At 35.7% G+C, this 8,528-nt stretch overlaps 1 long non-coding RNA gene across 1 annotated transcript; it reads left to right on the top strand.

Annotated features, from left to right (window-relative positions):
* Positions 1 to 5,522: 5,522 nt before the first annotated feature.
* Positions 5,523 to 8,318, top strand: LOC145587881 (uncharacterized). The gene is made up of 2 exons (XR_014101473.1): positions 5,523 to 5,734; positions 7,885 to 8,318. It is a non-coding gene; the product is annotated as an uncharacterized LOC145587881 (long non-coding RNA).
* Positions 8,319 to 8,528: the final 210 nt, after the last annotated feature.

Here is an 8,528-nt window from a genome sequence, read left to right as displayed (position 1 = left end):
AACTTCAATGAAAATAATAAAGAATAATTAAAGAATTAAATTGAAATCAAATTAAATAAAGTTTTGACTAGTTTTGGACCAAACCTTCAGAAATTATCAAACCTTTCACGTCTAGGGCGAAGGCATTCGAACTTGGCTAAGAGATTCAAGATCTTGTGAATGCGGAATTGTGTATGTAAAAAGCTAGTTTAGAAAGAGAGAGAAAGAATTAAGCTATATCGCTTAGAGGGAGAATAGAGAGAATAAGAATGAGAGTTGATAAAAGTTGAAAGAGAATTGTTGATGAGAGTTGATAATTGTTGAAAGAGAATTGTTGATGAGAGTTGATAATTGTTGATGAATGAAAAACAGAGATTCGGGACCCTATTTATAAGAAAATAGTCCGGAAAATCATAGAATTTGATAAGGAATAAAACTCCACTCTGTCGCCAGGAATCGACTCTGTCGCGACACGACAAGGTCTGTCGCGAGGCGACAGGGTCTGTCGCGCGGCGACAGACTTGTCGTTTGGCGACAACCTATATTAGCGTGTTTTCTTCACGCGGAATCCGATCTTTAATCAACTTGATCTACGGAATCCGTACAGAAGATAAAATACGTATTTTTAAGATAACAAAATAATATTTTACTCCAAATAAAAGTCTATTTTAAAATAATTAATTATTAAATCTAATAATATTAGAATAAAAAAGAATCTTCTAGAAACTTCCAGAAAATTATAATTAATCCTAATAATTTTAGGAATAATAATTAACATTGGGCCCTCCTCTTAGATCATTGGGCCATATTTAAATAATTAACCGGACCCAGTTTAGTATATTGGCCATAACTTCCTTAATATTCATCGGAATCGGGCTTATAATATATCGTTGGAAAGGTCTTTTCGAGCCCTATCCAACTACACTATTATTGGACCTTAATCATGGACCAAACTAAACCGGTTTGGCTATTTTCAAATAAATAGAGTTATTTTCAAAAACAGAGAGAAGAGAATTTTAATAAAACTAAACCGCAACACTTGACTTTCAACCACTTTCACCTAATCCGATAACGGTTCGACGTGAAAGGCATTCATCACTGGGTTTGGTTTTGGGGAGACACAAATGGGTGTCTACACCCATGCATTTTGCAACGATAAACAAGTAACAATGCATAAACACGCTTAAACTAGTAACTAATTTAGGTGGTTAATCTGATTAACGCGCATAATTAAAACTAGTCAAAGTTGTTTAGCCGATTATGTAATTTAGCGCAATTAAAATTGAAGCTCCTACTAAATTCCGCATCCATCTTAATTAATCCAATTAATTAAGCCGGTAAACCCAAACTTTTGCCAAAATAAAATTTTGCAAGTGCCGCTCAAAACCGAGGTCTAGCCTCTAAAATTATAATTAAAATAAACAAACACAATTAAATTAATTAGAATAATTAAAATGGCAAAATCGCAAAATTAACATAGCCCTAAAACCAGGGCATGAGTGCCTAGTGAGGGGTTGTGAGCGTCGTGCCGCAAGCTAGTAGCACGCCCCACACGCACAGCCACTAGCCGCACCAAGCAGTGCACGTGCAGCTCGCACTAAGCAGCAGCATGTGCGCACAGCCGCAGCATGCTGCTGCCTTGTGGCACACCAGCCACGCAATTGAGTGTGGCGCGCACCAAGCGCACCTATCCCTTGGCAGCCACATGTGGGCTGCTGAGCAGCCCAGTTGGCCGAGGGTGGTCTAGCCTTGGTTTGCGTACCATACTCTCGGGATTAATTCCGAATTTTTGCGTAACTTAATTAATTAATTCCAATTAATTTAGAATTAATTTAATAAGCAAAATGAAAATTATAACAAGTCCAACTTAAATAAATGCATCCAAGTGCACAAAACCAAAATTATTTCCAAGAACTATTCTTTAATAAAATTGGTTCAACTTGATGTAATAAAATGAATAAGGGCTATTCTCACTATTAATTTAATTAACTTAAATTAGTCATGAGATTTGACAAAAATAAAGGGGAATTGGAATTAAAATTCAAATAAAGATTCCAACTTTAACTTGTAAATCCTTGAAAATTATATCTTCCAATATGAAGATAAATTAAAATTCTATCACAAGATTGAAACTTTATGATTCCAATCAACTTAATAAATGATTAAATCAAAAGGTTCAACAAAAAATCATGGAATTTAGTAACTCAAAGTTCCAACCACTTAAAACAATTAAAGATTGGATCTTTAGTATTTAGAAGCCTCAAATAATAAATTTTTCAAACTTAATGCAATGGATTTGCAATTATGTAAAAATTTAACCAATCTTTCAAGCACTAATTACTACAAAGTAACCATGCTTAAAGAGGTCAAAAAATGCAGAAACATTAAGGAAAGAATCCATAATCACCATTAATATGCCATTAAGATTCAAGGTTAAAAGATTTAAAAATTTTCGTCAAAAACGAAAACCCTCGAAAAAAGCATTTTTGGTAGGATTTTGGCCTTTTCACATTTTTTAAAGGGATGAAAAGTTTCTAGAACGCTGTTTCCACCCAAAATTCACTATTTTTGGGCGAAAATCTGGGTTCGGTGCGAAAAATCAGATTAAGACGGGATTAAAATTAATAAAACCGAGCTACTAATCTAATAAGTAACATAAACTAGAAAATTAAAATCATTAAAACACCTTGAAAATTTTTAGTTATAAAAATAAATGAGAAAGGCTCCGATACCGCTATTGGGTTTCAATGAGTCCGACTCACCGCGGAAAATAAAACCCGAGCTTAAGGAAAAATTCACAATTAATATAACCAAAATGCATAAATAAAAAGATCAGAGAAAAGACTAAATTACCCTTGTAGCTCGACCAAATGGAGCTCTTACTTGAGAAAGATAAAGCCTCGCAAGCGCAACGGCCTCTGACGATATCCACCCACAACACAATCGCGACGGGTCTCTTGCTTGGAGGTTAGCCAAGCCGGACCAAAACACTACTCGAGTAATTAATGAGCTTATAGGTTTTCTCTCAAGTGAAGATGCCTAGCTAATTGAGCTCTTACTCAAGTGAGTTTTCCCAATTCCCAAGTGGGATATTTATAGGGAAACTTAAGTGAGAAATCCACTCTCCCATCAATGTGGGAGAGTTGGTAAAATCAATTTTCTCCTTTTATTTTTAAATAAAAAACAAAAGAAAATAGCCAACAACTTATTAATCAACAAGTGGCATTCTAATAGGAGGGGTTAGGTAAGGGCCACAAGGGAGGGGGGGCAATACTTGATCCCCAAGCTTCCCAAAAACCGGCTCCCCTATGCCACTTGCACCAATGGGCTGTTGCCACGTGGCAGGCCAAGCCTTGGCACCCAAGCAGCCCAGCTGGCGCTTGGTGTGCGTGGTTGGCCTGCTGCTATGCACGGCTGTGCGGCTGGCCGAAGCACCATGCGTGCAACGCTGCTAGCAGTGGTAGCACGCTAGCGCGCTGCTAGCTCATTGCTGCGGCTGCCCCCGCACATGCTAGCATGGCTCGCTAACCATGTGCTGGCAGCCTTGCTAGCAATGGTGCGCTAGCATGCCGCAACACCATCCAGCCTAGGCTCGGCTTGGCGCGCATGCTCGCCACCTTGCTATACTAAATGCCCCTAACACTTGGTTTGCTCAGGGCATTTCGATGCTAGGGGTATTTCGGTAAATTGTTGATTAATTATTGATTTCACCGTCTCGTCTTTTATTTATTCGACTCGACTTGCGACGCTCGATTTCGATGCTCCTAGCTCGATTTCCGACGTCTAAATATTTAATACTCGAGCGACTCATTAATTCGTTTCGAATTAATTCGTCGTGTCGGATCGTGGGTGTGACTCGAAAGGTTCAGTCAAGATTAAGCTGTAATATTAATTATGCATTAATATTGCTTATTGGAAGCGGCCTCCACCTAGGCATTCCGATCACTTGAACTTACTGAATAAATAGCTTTCCAATAGCTCCGAACCCTCTATCGGAATAATACACTACTTCAAAGGACACCATTCCTTTCATAATGAGTATCAAGACAGTCGATAAAAAGGCCTTCCCCTCATTGTTCTCGTTATCTCTTGAAATCGTTTGTCAACAAAGGTTTTTCTCCCTAGATAAGGAGAAGATTTATTCTTGGGAAACTATTACAAATGCTTTCATTGATAGGTACAAGTGAAACATCCAAGTCAAAACCGACCATAGACAACTTAAGAACCTACAAGAGAAGAATTCAAAGCATTTGAAATACCAACACAACTTGAATTCTTTTAAGGCTGTCTATGACATAGGTATTGACATTGAAGATGACCTTACAAAACCGAAAGCTACTAACAATAGTAACAACAGTGATTGGAAAGGAAAGAAGAATGACAATCCTTCTTGTTCCGAATACACGAACCAACTCTAGTAACAATATAAGTACCTTTGATCTTAATGATGTCTTATCCATGGATAATCAAAGACCTAAAAAGCAACCCAAGAGAGAATTCACACCCATTGGAATGACCTATGATGTTGCTTTCGATCGTATCTATGATCGAGGATTAAATAAACCTATCGACCCTGCTAAAGATCCAACGCCAGAAAAGCGATATTCAAGATGGAATCCCAACTCTTATTGCAAATACCATCGAGGAAATGGTCATACCACGGATGAATGCTACAGATTTCAAAATCTCATAGATGCAAACAAGATTCCGTTGCCTCTAGCTGGCAAGAAGACTGAGTGATGATAAGCAGAAGACACAAGGCGGGCTTCAATGACAAGATTTCATGCTTTTCAAACCTTTCCCCAATAAGTCTAGCATAGGCACCCTTTGTATTCCTTAGATTTATTTCATAGGTTTTTTTTTTTTCTTTTTTCTCTTTCATAAAATGAGCATTTATTTCTTTGCATATGATCATCGCATTGCATTTAAAAAAAAAATGCCGAACTAAGCACAAGGTATACTAATGATTCGAGGCACCCTTGTAGCCACATCATATCCTTCACCCTTCAAATATATAATCCTTTCTTAATAAACAATGTTGAGCCTCGTCTAACGATCACTACAAGAAAAAGAGGAATTAGCAACAGAAATTTGCGACTACCCTAATATTTAGTCACAAAAAATATTTTTGCGACTGAAAAAGACGACCAGTCACAAATTTTGCAACTAATTTTGCACCAGTTGCTACGCAGTTGCTAATTTGTGACTAAATTTTGCGACTATTATAATAATCAGTCGCAAAAAATATATTTGCGACTGTCAGAGACGAGTAGTCGCAAATTTTGCGACTCATTTTGCAATAGTTGCACTGTTGTCGCTAAATTGCAACGCTCTTATAATTTTTGCGACTATAAATTATAGTTGCTGGGGATAATGATTTTCTAACTTTTTAATTTAAAAAATTTGCAACTAATATTGCAACTAAATCGATAGTATAAAAAATAAATAAAACAAATCCCTTAAAATGATGAGGAGTTGCCAACAAAACAAAAACTAACTTAATCACTTACTCCTCCATTAAAAAAATAAATAAAAAAAAAAAACTCAATCACTAAAAGCCTTAAGTAATTTTTTCTTCAATAGTTCTATACAGTACAGAAACTCTTCCTCCTTTCACCAAAAAATAAAAAAACAGAAACTCTTCCTTCTTAACAAAAGCACGCATAAGGCCATTTCAGAGATTAAAGAATTCAACCCTCACTGTCGCTCTTCATCTGCCTCCGTTGCGCGCCTACGCCACCACATCTCCTCCAAGGTAAGTTCAAACGCTCAACATCCCTTCTATCTTTTGTTTATTGTAATTCGCCAATTACGATTTTTAGGGTTATCATTGAATTTTTTGTCCAATTATTGATTTTAATTTGGTTTCCATGCTGTAATTTAAGTAAATTAATGAAAAATCATTCGAAATTGATTGAGTTGCTAAAATCCCTAATTATTTTCAATGTAAAAATCCCAATTCTGGTTATTTCGAACCCTATATTTTTTGAAGAATGGGGTTTCGTTGCTTAGAGTGTAATTCTAATTGGGTAATTAATGGTTGGAGGGTATTGAGGTTCGTCCGAACTCCATTGAATTCTTGTTTTACACTGAATTCTTGTTATGCTTTATATTCTGGTTTTGCTCTGACTTCATTCTATTTTTGAGGCTAACTTGCTGCTGGCTGATTGTTATGACAATAATTGTGGTGGGTTCTGGAATGGGTGCGAGCTTAGGGAGAATTAGGTGCATCAATGTGGTGTGAATGCGTGGCTGCTAGATGCGTGGCTACTGCATGGTTGTTTTTGTTGTTGTAGGGAGAATAGTGGTTTGGTGTGTAGTGCATTTAGTGGAGGAGTGGGAGTTGATTGTGCTATTAATAGTATTGTGGGTTTTGTGTTAGAGATCGTTGGTTCATTGAGATTAAGGTATGTTTGAAAATTTGAGACATTCTCTTATATTCATTGCTCTTAAACTAGTGAAGCTATATATTTGAATACTAGCTTTGAGTCTCTAATTCTCTGTGCAAAGCATGGCCTGGTTCAGTCTTTAATTCTCTGTAAAAAGCATTTCATATTAGAGCAGAGTTCAATTTCCTATGTGCTGAGACAATTAGATTACTGACATTTTACAAGTGCATCCATTAACTGTCATATTTTTTTTCTTAAACTTTAAGCCAAAACCTATAACGAAACCCACCTATGCTCGATTGATGCACCTTATTTGATCTGTTGTTTGTCTGTTGTTATGTTAATCTGTTGGTTGTATAATCTGTTATGTTAATATGTTATGTTTTTCTAGCAAGTTTTATCTGGATGACAGAATCCTATCACCGGAATCAGATTTTCAAGCATTAGTCATTCCTGCTTTCAATTGCTGTCCTGGTCAGAATTTTTTTTTTTAAATAGAATTGAGACAATAATTCTCGTTCTTTTCTTGGTTTGTTTTTTGGTTTGCTTCTGTTTTCAACACCTAGAGTCTTTCCTGGGATCATAATAATCCTTTCCCCTCCCCCTATTTTTCCAGACATACATTGCAAATTGGCAAGTACCACCAGGTGTTTCTTGATTGTATTCATTACTGGTATTACACATTATTTTTGTGTTCAGTAGAGTTGATTACAATTAAGGTTTCTTTGTTACTTGTGAAAATAGTCTTTTTATGTACTTCTGTCTTTGTTACTTGTGAAAATAGTCTTTTTCTATGTTTTATTCTGGCTTATTATGAGCTGTTAATGCCTGGCATATTGACATTTCTTTTTTGCACAGCATCACACTCCCTCTTATCTCCCATTTCATTTTCTTGGTTTGTAGCTACCTATTTGTACTGATTATATCTCTTCACAAACTGCTTTAACGCTAGAGGCAGCTGTCTTTGATGCATCCATTGCTCTATATCTGTTATCCTGATCCTCCACTCTTCCAATCAAACCGTAGTTGACTGCAAATATTTCTGCAATTACAGAATATGGAAACATTCACTTCTAAAATTCTTAGATACTACATTTTTTTTATAGATACTAAGCCACTATTGTCGTAACTTCAATCTACTCAGCTGATAGTGGTAACCTTTAAAAAAGAGAGAAATGGTACTAACTTGCTTGTTTCAATGGTTAAATTTTATGGATTTTTTATACTTAGCTCTTTACTTACATCTTAAGCAAATTATATAAAGTAAAAGTCTGATTGGATATTGTGCATTGCAATCTTATTATGGATCCTCAGCCTGTTATCAGTGCTATAAAATATTGCAGACTTCCAAACTGTCAAACTTTGTTTTATTCTAGATTTTTTTGGTGCCTTTTCAAAGTTTCAGCGTATTCCATTTCTTGTTAATTTATGATAGTTCCTATGATAAAAAGGTAAGATATTATATCATATTTGCTATTTGAGATACAATGTTAAACTCTTGGGTAATTATGTGCAGCATACATACATATATACCTGGAGACTTGAGTTCGATGCTAAGGCTAGGAGAGACTTTGACAAAAAAAGTGGGGACCGAATTAGGGGTACATTGAACCAAGTTTTCAAAATGCCTCTCCATAAGAAGTTAATTTCATGATTGACATTCTTCGAGCCGAATTCATAGATAAGCGTAAGCATCCAGATTTTGTGAAACGTTGTGAGCAAGCAAGAGATGATCAGTTATCTGGACAAATATTAGAGATAATCGGTTATCTAACTGATCTTTAATTTTTGGAGGCATATTTGTATATCTTCATTAATTTTTATTTGAAGTAGCTTCTTGATGTAGGAGGTGATTTTTGAAACAACTAGTCATAGTTTAGAATATTGCTTTTTAGTACATTGATACAAAATTGAGTATATTTATATAAAATTATCATGTTGGTTATTTAACTTCATGCGTGGGTACCTTTTTTTTGGTGATTGATATTGGTCGTTGGGTCGTTGCTAAATTATGGTCTCTAAATATTAATAGTCAGTTGCAAAAATTTTGCGACTGCAGATTTGTTTTAGAGAATAATTGGTTAGTTGCAAAATAATAAGTCTTAATGACTAATCTGTCGCAAAAAAAATAATTTTGTGTAATCGCAAAAATTTGGTCTC

The sequence above is a fragment of the Chenopodium album genome, chromosome 17, assembly GCF_948465745.1.
Source record: "Chenopodium album chromosome 17, dcCheAlbu1.1, whole genome shotgun sequence".
Classification (NCBI taxonomy): domain Eukaryota; kingdom Viridiplantae; phylum Streptophyta; class Magnoliopsida; order Caryophyllales; family Amaranthaceae; genus Chenopodium; species Chenopodium album.
This window is presented reverse-complemented; position numbering and strand designations above follow the sequence as displayed.